Below are 16,175 nucleotides of genomic sequence, written 5' to 3'. Positions count from 1 at the left end.
AGGAGGTGCTGTGAGTTCTGCGAATGTGCGCAGAATGGGAGAAGCTTTAGATGCCTGGTGTGTGGAGGGGCCAAGCTGAGGTCAATTAAGGCAACATTCTGCCCTATTTTAGCTCTCATACCGTGAAGTCGTGTCTTTGTGTATGTTTAGTACCACGTCTTTTGCCTTCTTGCGCTTTTTGTTGATTTTCCTGTTTAAAATGGTGTCTGAGCATAGCCCCAAAGCACTGTCCAGTGTTCCTAAGCACAGAAAGGCTGTTATGTGCCTTCAGGAGAAAATACCTGTGTTAGAAAAACTGTTACGGTTATGTTATAGTGGTGTTGGCTGTTAGTTCAGTGTTACTGAATCAGCAGCATAGAGTAAATAAGATGTCTTTAGATAGAAACATTCATAAAACATGGTTATGTACTGATTGGTTAATGCAAATGTGACCGGATGCTGGCAGGAACCCTACCCTGTATTTCTCCTAGGAGTGGTAGTTCACTACTCGCTAATCCAGTGTTTACAGTGACTTCATAGAATATAACTACCACTAATAATGAGACTCCACTGTTTATGATCAGTTGACATTTTAAGGAATCATTATGATTGCCATGTGGAAAATGGTTAATACCAAAAGAAGCTGAGATACAAGCACATATGTAATTCTAAAAGTTCTAACCATATTTAAAAAAAAAAGTAGAGGGGCGCCTGGGTGGCGCAGTCGGTTAAGCGTCCGACTTCAGCCAGGTCACGATCTCGCGGTCTGTGAGTTCGAGCCCCGCGTCGGGCTCTGGGCTGATGGCTCAGAGCCTGGAGCCTGTTTCCGATTCTGTGTCTCCCTCTCTCTCTGCCCCTCCCCCGTTCATGCTCTGTCTCTCTCTGTCCCAAAAATAAATAAAAAACGTTGAAAACAAAATTAAAAAAAAAAAAAGTAGAAAGTGGGGTGCCTGGGTGGCTCAGTCGGTTAAGCATCTTACTCTTGGTTTCAGCTCAGGTTGTGACCTCACAGTTTCATGGGTTCGAACCCCATGTCGGCCTGTGCTCTGACAGTGCGGACAGAGCCTGCTTGGGATTCTCTCTCTCCCTCTCTCTCTGTCCCTCCCCTACTCACTCTGTCTCTGACTCTCTCAAAATAAATAAATCAACTTTTTTTAAAAGTAGAAAGAAACAGGTGGTGTTAATTTTACTAATATATTTCATTTAAGCCAATGTGCGTGCAAAATATTATTTTTCAGTAGTCAGTATAAAAAATTATCCATGAGATATTTTATGGGTTTTTTCCCAACCCTAAGTATTGGAAATCCAGTGTGTTTTTAGACTTGAAACAGATCTCATTTGGGATCAGCTAGATTCCCAGGGCTCAGTAGCCACATGTAGCTTGTAGATGCCATATTGAACAGTGCAGATATGGAACATTTATTCATTTGCTTGTTCAACCGTGCAAAGTTTTGGTCTCTGCCTGGAAATATACAGAATGGAATAAAGCCCAATATCCGTTCTCAAAGTGCACATAGTCCAGCTGGGGAGACGAATATAATAGTCTGTGTTGAAGACATCGAAGACATCAAAACAAGGTGCTCTGAGAGGTCAGGGAGGGAGCAATCAGATGAGGAAAGCTTCAGAGAGGAGATAGACATTTAAGATAGGACTTGAAGGATGTGTAAGAATTCCCCAGGTAAAAGAAGTTAGAAGGGCACTCCTAGCAGTGAGAGTTGCTTATGCAAAGTCCCAGAGAAATGACATATGGAGGTGCTTCTGGGGAAATGCAAGCAATTCTTTATGGCTGGATTGTAGGGTGTGAAAAGGGAGAGTAGTGGGTGGGAAAAGATGAGGAGGGTCTTATAGACGAGTCTATGGAAAATAGAACTTTATCCACTTCCGTAGTAATGGGGGATGTGAAGCATTGTATCTTGAGTGATATGACCAGACCTGCATTTTCTACAAATCATCTGGCAATGTGCAAGGGGTGGAAATTGTGGTCAGGAAGAGCCATTAGGAAGAGAAGGGGCTGTAGGCAGGATCCAGAGGAAAATCCAGGGACACTAAGAGGACGATCAGAGAGAAAGGAGGACAAAGGGTGGTCCAGAGTATCCTGTGTGATACAGGTCAAGTAGAAGATGGCAGGTAAACCTCACTATGCTAGAGGCTCAGGAGAGATGCTCTGACCCTCCAGAGTCCACCCAATAGCAGAGGGGGCCAGTGAGAGCCTAAAATTGAGTAAGATCAAACTGGAGTCAAGTCTTGGGCCACACCACTGCATGGCCTTGTTGAGAACACTTAATCTTCTGACTGGGAAGTGGGGATAAACATAATAGTAGCCCCCTAGGACTCTCATAAGGATGGAATGGCTTACTGTAGCTAGGTCCCTTTGCACAGTGCTTGGCACAGGCTGGCACTTGACCCAGATGGTAGCTATTATTATTTGCTCTCCTTAGAGTGCCCTGGGCCCCAGTTCCCCTGCTTACAAAATTGGAACTTCCATCTCCAACTTGCTGTTAAAGGAATCAAAGAATAAAAGAGATTATTGAACTGTATTTTTTTAATGTTACTTTTTATTTTTTTTAATTTACATCCAAATTAGCATACAGTACAACAATGATTTCAGGAGTAGATTCCTTAGTGCCCCTTACCCATTTAGCCCATCCCCCCCCCCCACAGCCCCTCCAGTAACCCTCTGTTTGTTCTCCATATTTATGAGTCTCTTCTGTTTTGTCCCCCTCCCTGTTTTTATATTATTTTTGCTTCCCTTCCCTTATGTTCATCTGTTTTGTCTCTTAAAGGCCTCATATGAGTGAAATCCTTGATATTTGTCTTTCTCTGACTAATTCACTTAGCATAATACCCTCCAATTCCATCCACGTAGTTGCAAATGGCAACATTTCATTCTTTTTGATTGCTGAGTAATACTCCATCATAAATATATACCCCATCTTCTTTATCCATTCATCCATCGATGGACATTTGGGCTCTTTCCATACTTTGGTTGTTGATAGTGCTGCCATAAACATGGGGGTGCATGTGTCCCTTCGAAACAGCACACCTGTATCCCATGGATAAATGCCTCGTAGTGCCATTGCTGGGTCATAGGGTTGTTCTGTGTTTAGTGTTTTGTGGAACCTCCATACTGTTTTCCAGAGTGGCTGCACCAGCTTGCATTCCCATGAGCTGTATTTGCACTTAACTAAAGGCAGGGGCACCTGGCTGGCACAGGGGATAGAATGTGTGAGTCTTGATCTCGGGGTGTGAGTTTGAGCCTAACGTTGGGTGCAGAGTTTACATTTTATTTTTTATTTTTTATTTTTTTTTTAAATTTTTTTTTTTCAACGTTTATTTATTTTTGGGACAGAGAGAGACAGAGCATGAACGGGGGAGGGGCAGAGAGAGAGGGAGACACAGAATCGGAAACAGGCTCCAGGCTCCGAGCCATCAGCCCAGAGCCTGATGCGGGGCTCGAACTCACGGACCGCGAGATCGTGACCTGGCTGAAGTCGGATGCTCAACCGACTGCGCCACCCAGGCGCCCCATACATTTTAAAAAAACAAAAACTAGGGGTGCCTGGGTGGCGCAGTCGGTTAAGCGTCCGACTTCAGCCAGGTCACGATCTCGCGGTCCGTGAGTTCGAGCCCCGCGTCGGGCTCTGGGCTGATGGCTCAGAGCCTGGAGCCTGTTTCCGATTCTGTGTCTCCCTCTCTCTCTGCCCCTCCCCCGTTCATGCTCTGTCTCTCTCTGTCCCAAAAATAAATAAACGTTGAAAAAAAAAATTAAAAAAAACAAAAAAACAAAAACTAAAGGTGGGGTGCCCAGGTGGCTCATTCGGTTAAGCATCGAACTTCGGCTCAGCTCATGATCTCATGGTTCGTGAGTTCAAAGCCCCACATCGGGCTCTGTGCCAGCAGCTCAGAGCCTGGAGCCTGTTTCAGATTCTATGTCTCCCTCTGTCTCTGAACCTTCCCAGTTTACACTTTGTCTCTGTCTCCTTCTCTCTCTCTCTCTCAAAAATAAATACATACAAAAAAAACCAAAAACTAAAGGCAAATATTCCTCAGAAGATTAAACTGAGCCACTAACAATTCTACTCCTAGGAATATGGCCAAGAAAAAATGAAAATATATGGCCACACACAAACCTGTATACAAACGTCCATAGCATTTGCTCATATGCATAGCACAAATGTTCACATTCACTCGAGCCAAAAAAGTGGGAACAACCCACCAACAAATAAATACACCGTGGCTTATCCATACAGTAGAGTATTAGTCACCCATAAAAAGGAATGTAGTGTTGGGGTACCCGGGTGGCACAGTTGGTTAAGTGTCCAACTCTTGATTTTGGCTCAGGTCACGATATCACAGTTCGTGGGTTTTTTAAAAAAAATTTTTTTTTTCAACGTTTATTTATTTTTGGGACAGAGAGAGACAGAGCATGAACGGGGGAGGGGCAGAGAGAGAGGGAGACACAGAATCGGAAACAGGCTCCAGGCTCTGAGCCATCAGCCCAGAGCCCGACGCGGGGCTCGAACTCACGGACCGCAAGATCGTGACCTGGCTGAAGTCGTACGCTTAACCGACTGCGCCACCCAGGCACCCCAACACAGTTCGTGGGTTTAAGGCCCACTGTCAGTACAGAGCCTGTTTGGGATTCTCTGTCTCCCTCTCCCTCTGCCCCTCTGCTGCTCACACGCGCATGCATGCACACACACACACACACACACACTCTCTCTCTCTCTCTCTCTCTCTCTGTCTCTCTCTCTCAAAATGCACGAATAATTTTTTTTAAAAAAAGGAATGATGTGATGACACAGGCTACACCGTGGATGAACCCTGAGAACATCATACATAAGTGAAAGAAACCAGACAATAAGACCACGCATATTGTATGATTCCATTTGTATGAAATGTTCAGAACAGGCTGGTCAGTAGAGATGGGAAGATCAGTGGTTGCCTAGGGCTGGGGGAGTGCAGGGAAAACGGCAGGGGGTGATGGCTAATGGGTGCGGATTTTCTTTTTGGGGTGATGAAAATGTTCTAAGATTGACTGTCATGATGGTTGTTGCATAACGTAGTGAAGGTAGTAAAGCCACTGAATTGTACATTTAAATGGATGAATGTGGATTGTATCTTAAAGCAGTTACCAAAACAAACAAACAACCAGGGAGAGACTCTACCCAAAGCAACTCAGGAAGAATCAGACACATCATAAGACACACCTCTGTGGAGAGTGATGTTATCCGTGTTATTTGCTCTCGAATCCTCATGGGGCGCATCTGAGACCAGGATCCCAGGACTGTCCCCGGAAGCGTCAGGAGCTGTCACTTGTGGCCTTGCAGCGTAACTGGTGATCTCACCTTTTCCCAGGAGTGTTTGCTTTCTGCTGACACCTGCCTTTCTCACAGATGCACACACGAGGCTGCTTCTACATCACCTACTGCCCCCTCCTCCAGCCCCTGAGCCTCACACCTGTTCTCACACCTGTACTGCAAAGCCAGCAGCACTTTATTTTTAGTCCAGATTATACCCTAACTGGGTCAGCCGGAGCGCATAGCTTCAGTGGTCCTTCTGCTGGCCCTTGCCTCCAGATGGACACCTGTCGGCTTTCAACTGGACTGTCCTCCCCCCCCCCCCCCCCCCGCCAGCCCGCCGCGGCTTCCCACGTTTTACAGAATCAGCCCAAAGGTGGGGAAAGTGGGAGCTCCTCCATCCTCTCTACAACCACTGCCATCTGCTGGCCAAATGGTGGTGCAGGGGACATGGTGTCTCCTCTGCTTGCCTTTCCTTCCCGGACTTGGAGCCTGCGTTACAGAGTCCTGGAGGTAATGTTCATCCTTCATAGTTCTCTTAGATCAGAGTTTAAGCCAGACCTCATTCTCACATCGAGACCCAGAAAAGTGCCCGTGTCTTACGTGTTGAGGCTGATGCGTTTTCGTGAACCTCACTCTTAGTGCAGCAGACACCAAGTGAAGACACAGAGAGTGACCATCCCCAGCAAGCTCCTCTGTGCCCCCTCCCACCACTCACTGTCCGCCCCACAAGGAAGTCACCAGCCCAACTCCTAAGAGTAGATTCGTTTGCATGCATTTGTATCTTCATTGCAAGTTGGAGCCGGTTGGAGCATGCAGTGTGCAGTTTTTGTCATGCAGCAAACACTCCAAGTGACCAAGGGCATTTTCAGTGCAGTTCTCTCCAATGGAGCAAAACCCAGGCATCACCAAGGGTACCTCCCTGCCCTCCTGCCACAACCCTCTGCCTCCTCCTTCACCCTCTCTCCCATCATTGGCTCAAAAGCCTCAAACAAAATCATGTGATCGTTTTGGGAGACTCAACCAACAATCACTGAGCACTTACTTGGCGCCAAGTACTGTGCTAAGCACTCTGCACGCACACCTCTCTTGACCCCACAAAGAGCCTGCACACACTTACCTAAACCTAAGTAGAGAGTTGCAACGCCGGTGGCTGGCAGACGTGACTCTAGACCGGTGGTCTCTTCACCACCCAAGCTGCTCTCCAGAGACAGCATGAGCCAGGAAACTGTCACATTTGTAAAAACCTGCCTTTATACTCAGCACAGGAAGGGAAGGGAGCGTGCCACCCCCGTGGAACCCACCTTGTGAGGTCAGTGATTTGTCTGAATGGTGGCGGCTTCTCAGACCTTTGATACAGAAAAGCGCTCTCATCGCAAGTGCACGGCACGGTGCATTTTCAGAAACGGAACACGTTGGCGTGCGTGTTTCCCAGCAGCCCGCCTCACCCTCCTTGGGTGTGAGGTCACCCCAGGGTCACCACACTGCTGACTTCTAACAGAAAAGACCGTTCCACCACGCTCCATTTTTGTGCTTTTTATAGAAAAGGATTCATACAGTATGAGCACCTTTCTATAAGGCTTCTTGTGCTCAATTTTCTATCAGTGAGTCATCCCTGCCGGTGCACAAGGCTGCCAGTGTTCATTGTCATTGCCATATGATGGTCCATTGTGTGAATATAGCATGGTTCATCTGTTGTGCTGTTCCTGGGTATCTGGGTAATTCCCGGATGGGAATTCTTAGGGATTGTGAGATTGCTGTCACAGACATTATAGTGCATGCTATGAGTCTCTTACTTTTGGCTGCCCACTGTGGGGTAGAACGTCTGGGTCATAGGGTCTACCCGTGTCCAGCCCTGCATACCCTGTCACAGACTTTCCCAAAGTCCTTCTCCCAATCTACACTCCACCAGAGGGTGGGAGTTCTGCTCATCATAGGCTCACCAACACCTGGCATTTCCAGACCCTCCACCCAACCCTCCAACGTAAATGCTAAATGATTCTAAATTTGTTTTAATGTTTATTTATTTTTGAGAGAAAGAAAGAGACAGAGCATGAGCAGGGGAAGGGCAGAGAAAGAGGGAGACACAGAGTCCACAGTGGGTTCCAGGCTCTGAGAGGTCAGCACAAAGCCCGATGCGGGGCTTGAACCCACGAACTGCAAGATCATGACCTGAGCCGAAGTCGGACGTCTGATCGACTGAGCCACCCAGGCGCCCCTAAATGCTAAATGATTCTAAATGGAAACATGAATGATTTCAGTGTTAGCTTCTGTTTTGTAATATTTCTGTCGTTGACACAGCCTGTGAGAGTGGACTGCTCCTTTGGAGCTGTCATCCACTTAGCAAACATTTACTGAGCCCCTCCTGGGTGCGGGGCTCTGTGTTCTGGTGCTAGAGAGACAGACAAAAGGAAGAAAGGTCTCTGTCCTGAAGGAACGCCAGGGACATCCTGTCTTCAGCTCAGATGTCCCTCCCGAGGCCTCCCTGAGCACCTGCCCGCGTCACCTCATGGCCCGTTTGTTGACATGTTTGCTGCTCTTGTGAGGGCAAGAATCTTGTCTGCTGGGGGTTCTCTGTCCTGGAGGGTAGTTTCTGGCCCGTAGTCAACATTCAGTAAATATTTATTGGGTGAATGAATGATTGAATACGTAAGTGATAGGTGGAGTGAGACCTGAGATCTTAGATTCAGATCCTGGCTCTGCCCCTCATTAGCTGTCTGAGGCTGTCAGTAAATTATTTAAGTTTCTGATCCTCATTCCTCATCTATAAAACAAGGGTGGTTGAACTGGCAAAAGAAAGAACAAATGAGCTTGAAGCTAAATTGGTAGAAATTATATAATCTGAAAAACAGAGAAAATAGAATAAGGAAACATGAACAGAGCCTCAGAGAAATGTGGGACACCATGAAGTGCACCAACACATGTGTAATGGGAGTAACCAAAGGAAAGAAGAGGGAGAGAAAGGAGCAGAAAAAATAGTAAAAAAAAATTTTAAACATTTATTCATTTTTGAGAGACAGAGTGCAAGTAGGAGAGGGGCAGAGAGAGAGGGAGACACAGAATCCGAAGCGGGCTCCGGGCTCCAAGCTGTCAGCACAGAGCCTGAAACCGGGCTCAAACCCACGCATCATGCGATCATGACCTAGCCAAAGTCGGACGCTTAACTGACTGAGCCACCCAGGTGCCCCAGCAGAAGAAATATTTAAAGAAATAATGCCTGAAAACTCCACAATGTAATAGAAGAAAACAAAAAGAAGAACAAACCCACATTAATCTAACACATCCAAGCATCTCAGCAAACTCCCAAGTAGGAGCACTGTAAAGAAAGCCATGCCTGGATACATCATAGTTAAAAGACGAGACAAGGGAAACAAATTTTGAAAAGAGCAAGAGAAAAATGACTCATCGCCTACGAGGGAACCCAAATAAGATCAGCAGCTAACTTATCCTCGGAAACAACAGAGGCTGCAAGGCAGAGGGATGATATATCCAAAGTGCTAATAATAATAATAATAACAAAAAAAAACAAGGGTGATCCTTGTCTTGTAGTATTATTGTTTCAAGTAAAGGAACTGAAAATTCAGTGTCTGATCACAGCGGTTTCCTGAACACATTATTAAGGATCATACAATGTCGTTTCTGATTGCCTCTTTTGTGTTATTTAATCCACCCTGTGTGAGCGACAGGAGGAGTTCCCTGTGGTTGTGGCAGAAGGTAGAAATCAGCCCTTCTATACCCATCTGGAGGTTCAGCCAAAGGAAGCAAATGTCTCCTTTGTGGTCCTTCCTCAGAAAAAGGCTTTTTGCAAATGACTCTGTTTTATTCATTCAGTCAGCAAGTATTTATGAAGTATCAACTGTGTACTTGCTAGAAGCCATCTCCCGTTAGAACTCACATCTGCCTCCAGGAACTCAGAGTGATGAGGGAGAATGGCACTAACCAGATAGCCACACAAATGACCGTGGCCAACATGTGAAGGAAAGACATGGGAAGTACTAAGATCCCAGAGTATGGAATGTTTATTCCAATCAAGGAGGTAGGGAAGGCTTCCCTTGGAAAGTAATGGCTGAGCTGAAGTCTGAATGATGAGTAGGACTTTCGTTTCTCTCATAAATAGGGGCAGGAAAAATGTTTCAGCCACATGCCAAGGACAGGGGAGGGGCTAAGGAGCCTCCAGGTGTTCGGGTCCTTTTCATGGGTCAATTGGAGGTCACATCTTTTTGATCACGTTCCTCAGCAAGGACTAAAAGAAAGTTAATTGGAAAATTGTATGTCTGATAAGGGGTTAATATCTAGAATACATAAAGAACTCCTACAACTCAACAACAAAATTTTAAATGGGCAAAGGACTGGAATAAACATTTCTCCCGAGATATACGAATGTCCAGTTAGCACGTGAAACGATGCTCAGCATCACCAGTGACCAGGGAAACACAAATGAAAACTACGAGTTCTCGCCTCACACCCACTGGGGCAGCTGTTATCAGAAAATAGCAAGTTCTGGTGAGCACGTGGAGAAACTGGAGCCTGGTAGGAATGGTGCAGCCACCACAGAAACCAGCGTGTCAGGTCCCCAGATGCGCTGAATTCTACATACGGTAGAATTGCTGTATGACTCAGCAATTCCACCTGTGGGTTTGAGAACTTACAGCAGGGACTGGAACAGGCGTTTATACCGTCATGTTCACCGGCAGCATTATTCACAGGAGCCAAAATATGAACACAACCCAAAGGTCCATCGCCCATTAGCGGATGAAGGGATAAGCAAAATGTGTATATACGTGCAATGGAATATTATTCAGCCTCAAAAAGGAGGGAAACTGACACAGGCTACACCATGGATGAACCTTGAGGACACTATGTTAAGTGCGATAAGCCAGGCACAGAAGGACAAATAGTGCATGATTCCACTTATATGAGGTCCCAAGAGTAGTCAAAAACCATAGAGATGGAAAGCAGAACAGTGGTTGCCTGGGGGTGGGGGGGAAGGAGGTAGGGGGGGTTAGAGTAGAAGGAGCTGCTGGAATTAAGGCCAAAGAGGGGAGAGGTGGGTCCAGCCATGCAGCCTACAGACCACGTCATGTGGTTTGGTCTTTGTCCTAGGCAAAGGATTTCAGGGCTGCTGGTGGACAAGGAAGGGTGAGTGACATTGGTCGTTATTTAGGAAGAAAACAGGGCTCAGTGAAGGATGTGATGTGAGTGACTGGGAGAGGAAGACCCCCCCCCACCCCAAGATCCTTGGTCATTTCCCAAGAGGTTCTGGAAACCTCTGGTCTGAGGCCTCATTAAGGAGCAATGCTCTGTCCAGGTCCCTGTGCAAATGTAAACCTACATTTTATGCCCCCCGCAAGAAGAAATGTGGGCACCCACAGCCTGCACTCCCACCTGGACACACCCTCCTGGCTGGGTGGGCATCGTTCAGGCTCGGATTGGCTGTGTCCTCCCTAGACGCACGTCCCCCTGACCTTCACTGAGTTCCATTTGTGGTTTCTCACCATTTGCCAGCCTCACAAGTGAGCGCTTTGGATCAGTCGGGGCAACAGAACCTAAGTCTGGTTTCCTGAACAGAAAAGGGCTCAAATGGAAGGTGTGACTGCTCACAGAATTATGTTCCTGGCTGGGGAACAGAGCTCACGTGGGAACCAGGAAGCTGGGGCTGGTCATGAAGCCAACCCAGGACAGCCTGCCTGGAATCACAGAGTGCACCCAGCCACTGGCCCCTCAACCCCACCGGGGCCATCCTGAAAGCTTCCTTCCCTTTCCATCTGCTCTTTACCCTAGTGAGATTAGAGCCATTAACTTTAAAATTTTTTTTTTCAACGTTTATTTATTTTGGGGACAGAGAGAGACAGAGCATGAACGGGGGAGGGGCAGAGAGAGAGGGAGACACAGAATCGGAAACAGGCTCCAGGCTCTGAGCCATCAGCCCAGAGCCCGATGCGGGGCTCGAACTCACGGAGCGTGAGATCGTGACCTGGCTGAAGTCGGACGCTTAACCGACTGTGCTACCCAGGCGCCCCTAGAGCCATTAACTTTAGACACAAGAAAGCTGAGGCCCAGGGAGGTAAGAGGCCTTCGTTAGATCAGGTGTCTTGCCTAATGTGGCAAGTGGCTGAGTCCCCCGACCCCACACGCCACCCCCACGGCCCCCCAGCTTCCAGCAGACCAGTCCACAGGTGATTTGCACTTGAAAATATTGGTCCTGAATTTCAGAACCAGGAGCAGCAGTTGCTTTGTTGATTTTTCACACCTAACCACAAATGAGACAGAGGCGAGTGGGGTGGCAGAGATCTGACTGGACAGTCTCTGAGCAGGGGGCAGGTTGCCTGCACCTGTCATGAGATTCCCCCCCCAACCCCTAACCCTCACCCCAAGTTAGGAGAATGTCCAGATACCAGGCAGCCAGAAATGGCCGCGTTGACTAACCACAAACTCTGAGCCTTCACCAGCAGTACTCGCCCTGGCGTCCAGTTCTTCCTGGAGCTTGGGAGGAAAAGGCACCTGGTTATCCTTCTTAGCCATCTATGCAGCATGAAAAATGGCTGGTCTGGGAAAAACGTATGAACGGCATTTTACAAAACAGATTTAATCATTGGTGTTAACTTATTTGGGAGGGAAAAAACGCTAATGGTCATTTCCAACCATGTTAATTGGCTTCTGGCTCCGACCAGCCGCTCAGAGAATGTCCAGTGACAACTTTGTCCTGAAATTGTCTGAGCGATGGTTCTGCCGTCAGAACTCAGCGTTGCCAAATGACTGGTGATGACCGGTGACCCAAGGGCAGGGTCGCTTCCTGGGGACAGCAAATCCTCCAGGAAGCAGGGAACACCCTGTGGAGCAGCATTGTGACCTCTTCCACTCAGGCAGTCTGGTCTTTAGGTCTTTTGATTTTGTAACAAGTGTTCTATTTCCAGACCTAAAATGACATGATTTTTAAAGTTTTTGGATCTTCTCTAACACGATGGCTTTTTTCTTTTTCTGCATTTGATCACAACTGTTTTGATTCAGCGGCATCAAATCACCTGCAACATACACAGCTTTCTCAAATCTTGCCATTCTGTGATGTGAAGTGAGTGGATGCATGTGTGTCCATAGATGCAGACTGGGAGTAAACATTCATACGTTGTATCCAGGATACACTGGGGCAGATATACAGGGTTGTTGCTGCAGAGTGGGCGGGGCCACAGAAGGGGGTCTTTGCCAGGGGAGATCTTGGGGGGGGGGCCGTCTTAGAGGCTGGCTACCCCACCAGCCCGCTTAAATTAGTGCCCCTCCCACACTCTCATTTTGTCCCGTCTTAGTATGTTTCTAACTCCTATCCCTCCCTGACCTTAGTCTATTTCTTTCCTGTAAAATAAATGTCTCCCCCGCTAGCCAGCAAGCTCTGTGAGATCAGAGACTGCCCCCCAGACCTGCTTACTGTGGTCTCCTCCATAATTAAGCGCAGCATGTGGCGGGGTGCCCAATAAATACTGGTTGAAGAAAAGAATGAAGACTCACTGCCAGGCCCAGTGCTTGGTGCTGGGAAATACATCCGTGTCTCTGCAGTCGGCTTGCAGCCCTATCTTGAAGGCCTGAGACCAGACTGGGTTCTTTGAGATGAGTTTCCACTTCTCTGAACTGTTGCAACCCAGGCTCATTTACTAGCCTCACGTTCTTAGACCCCAGAGGAACATACCCCTTGGGCCCCAGAGCTGCCAAAGCCAAGCACGGGGTCATGCCCTCGCTTCAAAGCGAGCCAGGGAACCTGTGGGCTGTGGTCACCTCCAACCAGGATTCCTAAAGTGGAGGCTTCGCCAGCCAGTACGCGGGTGGTTCCGGATGCCGGGCATCCCCTGCAAATGACAAAGCACCCTCACACCCACTTGCCCACCCTGGCCCCCCAGTGACCGAGAATTGCTTCCAATTCTGTCACTCACATTTCTTTGTAAGGCCCATGGGGAACCCCTGGTCTGGCCCCGTGCTGACCTGTCCCGTCTTGTTTCTGTGCTAACCTGCCTGTTTCCTCTTATTTTCCCTTGCCTGTTAAGGAAAGCCTTGCCCGTGATTCTGTAATAATACAGCTCCTCAGCCCCTTGCCTGCGGTTCCCAAAGCCACGAAACTCTGCCCACTGAAAGGTTTTCCGTTAAGTCGCAGAATGAACCCCTCCAGCCAAGAAGCCACTGTGTTGAGCAAAGTTGGTCTTGTTGACTTGTTGCCACAAGAGAGAACCCACACAGTCCGTGTCCTGATTACCTCCCATTCACCCCTTTGGTGGGGCAGGGGGAGACATGTGCCCTCAATAGTACAACCCCCAGGGCTGGCCAGGACAGCAGTTATCAGCCACATACGCTCACTGGTGGGGGAAAAAGAACACCGCCCGCCACATGGGGCCACTTGGGGTTGCAGTCAGGAACACAGTGAACCAGCACGGAGCTCTGGGCTGCTCTTTCTAATGAGGGGGTGGGGTGCCTGCAGGAGGATGTGATTGGCTTGCAGGCTGGCAGGGAACTGAAGCCCTGCATGCTGAGAACAGGGAGGAGCGTGGCCACTGGGGGACTGGCTGGGGGGAGCCTTGCCCGACAATGGGGGTGCACATCTGGACGAGGGCGGGGGGCTGTGTGTCTGGAAGGTTTCAGGGCGGCACTTGAATTTTTGGGTCTTGTAGCACAAGGGGGAACCCACAGGACTCTCTGGGAGGGTTAAGTTGAAGGGTTTACAGGACTTGGGTCCATGTTAGGTGATGGGGGAATGTCTTGGATCGGGTGCTGCAGTGCAGAGCCCCCACGTGGGGCTCCATTTCGTGAGCAGCGAGATCACGACCTGAGCCAAAATCAAGAGTTAGACTCTCAACCGACTGGGCCTCACAGGCGCCCCAGGGACCATGGCGCCAGGCCAGGTCCCGATGTCAGGGGCCGCTTTTCTCTTCCTCCATCTCTACCCCCACGTAGCCAAAAGCACACACAGTCAGTCCTCAGAAACCTGGCCCACAGAGTCCCAAGCTTCGCTGTCCCAAGTGTTGCTGGTCAGGAGGTTGTTCAGAGAAAGCCATCGCAGCTGAGCTGTGGTTACCACCCTCCCGCTGTCCTGCACAGTGAATCGTCCTGTCCCCTCATAGGACAGCCGCTGCACCGACTGCCCAGAATACGTCAGCCACCCGCCACACAGTTCATTATCAGAAGCAAACCTGTGTCCTGGTTTGCTCTGGTACCAGGTCCTGAACTGGAGCCTTGATTGCCAACCCCAGGCTGTGAATACGTGCCCCAGACTCCAGCTGGTCTTTCCCTAGAGAGCCAGGGGGCTTTTTTTTCTTTTTCTTTTTCTTTTTTTAGAGAGGTAGAGAGAGAGAGAGACGATGAGAGCAGGGGTTGGGGGGAGAAGAGCGACAGAAGGAGAGAGAGAGTCAAGCAGGCTCCGCACTGGGTGTGGAGGCTTGATCTCATGGCCCCAAGACCATGACCTGAGCCGAAATCAAGAGTCAGACGCTTAACCAACTGAGCCACCCAGGCATCTCGGTGGCTTTTTCTTTTTCTTTTTTTAAGAGAGAGAGGGAGGGGCAGAGAGAGAGGAAGACAGAGGATCTGAAGCAGGGTTGGTGCTGACAGCAGAGGACCGACACGGGGCTCGAACTCATGAATTGTGAGTTCCACCTGAGTGGAAGTTGGATGCTCACCTGACTGAGCCATGATCATTGACTGGCAAGAGTGGAATATCAGGTCAGTTCTGAGGGAAAGGAATTCTTTTGAGTCAGAGTGGCTGGCACTTCACATGTGTTATTGCAGCACACGTGCACACACACACACACACACACACACACACACACACTGCCCCTCCCCTTGGCCACCTCACATGGAAGGTTTTGTTTCCAATTAGGCGGCGGGGAAGCGGAGACTCAGAGAGGTTAAGTCATTTGCACAAGGTCCCACAGCTGTTGAGAAAGAGACATGCACACATCTCCATGAACCCAGAGTGGACAGGTGCTCCACCCTTTGTGGGCAAGCTGGGGGAGACTGCCCCTCAGCCAACTATACCCCTGAGCAGGGCTCATGCCGTGCACTGTGCAGAAGCAGCGTGTGTTGTGTGCCAGGGATGTGCCAGGAGTGGGGCTCCTGGGGTTAAGCCAAGGACCTTCCCTGCAGACTTCCCCAGGAGACCAGGATGAGCATTCTTTTTTTTTCCAACGTTTATTTATTTTATTTTTGGGACAGAGAGAGACAGAGCATGAACGGGGGAGGGGCAGAGAGAGAGGGAGACACAGAATCGGAAACAGGCTCCAGGCTCTGAGCCATCAGCCCAGAGCCCGACGCGGGGCTCGAACTCCCGGACCGCGAGATCGTGACCTGGCTGAAGTCGGCCGCTTAACCGACTGTGCCACCCAGGCGCCCCCAGGATGAGCATTCTTGTCCAAGAATTGACACAAGCAGGGCCTGACCACATAGGAGCCCAAGTGGCAGCTGGCTCACAGCCGTGTCCTCGGGGCATGGGGGCTTCTGGAGCCCTGACTCTAGCGGGGAGCAGAGCAAGGTTTGGCAAGGGTGTCCTCACCCTGGTGGGGATGTCCTCACCGGGGTGGGCAGGGCCATGCAGAGTTCAGACCTGTGGAAAGCCAGCTGCCTCTTGCCCTTCCCACCCCCACCCCCCACCAGAAGCCTGAACATCTGTGGGGCCTTTGGCTCATGTCTGGAGACCAGCTTAGCTCTTCAGACTCCTTTCTACGTCCTCTTTTCTCCTAACTCCAAGAACTGTTTTCCTGTCCTAATTCTAAAGGCTTCCAAAGAGCAAGCTTCCTCCCCATCACCTTCACTGCATGCTTCTTAGAAGGGGTCATGGGTCTTACATAACTGAAGGGCTTGACATGAAAGGCTGACCCTCCTTCTGTTCACTCATCAACTTTTCATTGAACGCCCACCCTGCCC

At 49.1% G+C, this 16,175-nt stretch overlaps 1 protein-coding gene across 10 annotated transcripts in view; it reads left to right on the top strand.

Moving 5' to 3' along the window:
* CE3H16orf96 (chromosome E3 C16orf96 homolog) overlaps positions 1-16,175 on the top strand; it is a 57,952-nt gene that overhangs the window by 1,419 nt on the left and 40,358 nt on the right. For 2 of the 10 annotated variants that reach the window (XM_086692140.1, XM_086692138.1), the window contains exon 1: positions 4,968-5,792. The exons of 2 other annotated variants lie outside the window; for them this stretch is intronic. The gene's annotated coding sequence lies outside the window, so the exon portion shown is untranslated. Of the gene's footprint in view, positions 1-4,967; positions 5,793-14,616; positions 14,976-16,175 lie in introns of those variants that run through there. 6 more of the 10 variants (XM_086692139.1, XM_086692137.1, XM_086692135.1 and 3 more) reach the window with 4 other exon arrangements.

Source organism: Puma concolor, chromosome E3 (assembly GCF_028749965.1).
Source record: "Puma concolor isolate L17-30 chromosome E3, mPumCon1.1.hap2, whole genome shotgun sequence".
In the NCBI taxonomy this organism is placed as follows: Eukaryota; Metazoa; Chordata; class Mammalia; order Carnivora; family Felidae; genus Puma; species Puma concolor.
The sequence above is the reverse complement of the archived record's forward strand: the minus strand, read 5'-3'. Positions and strand labels throughout refer to the sequence as shown.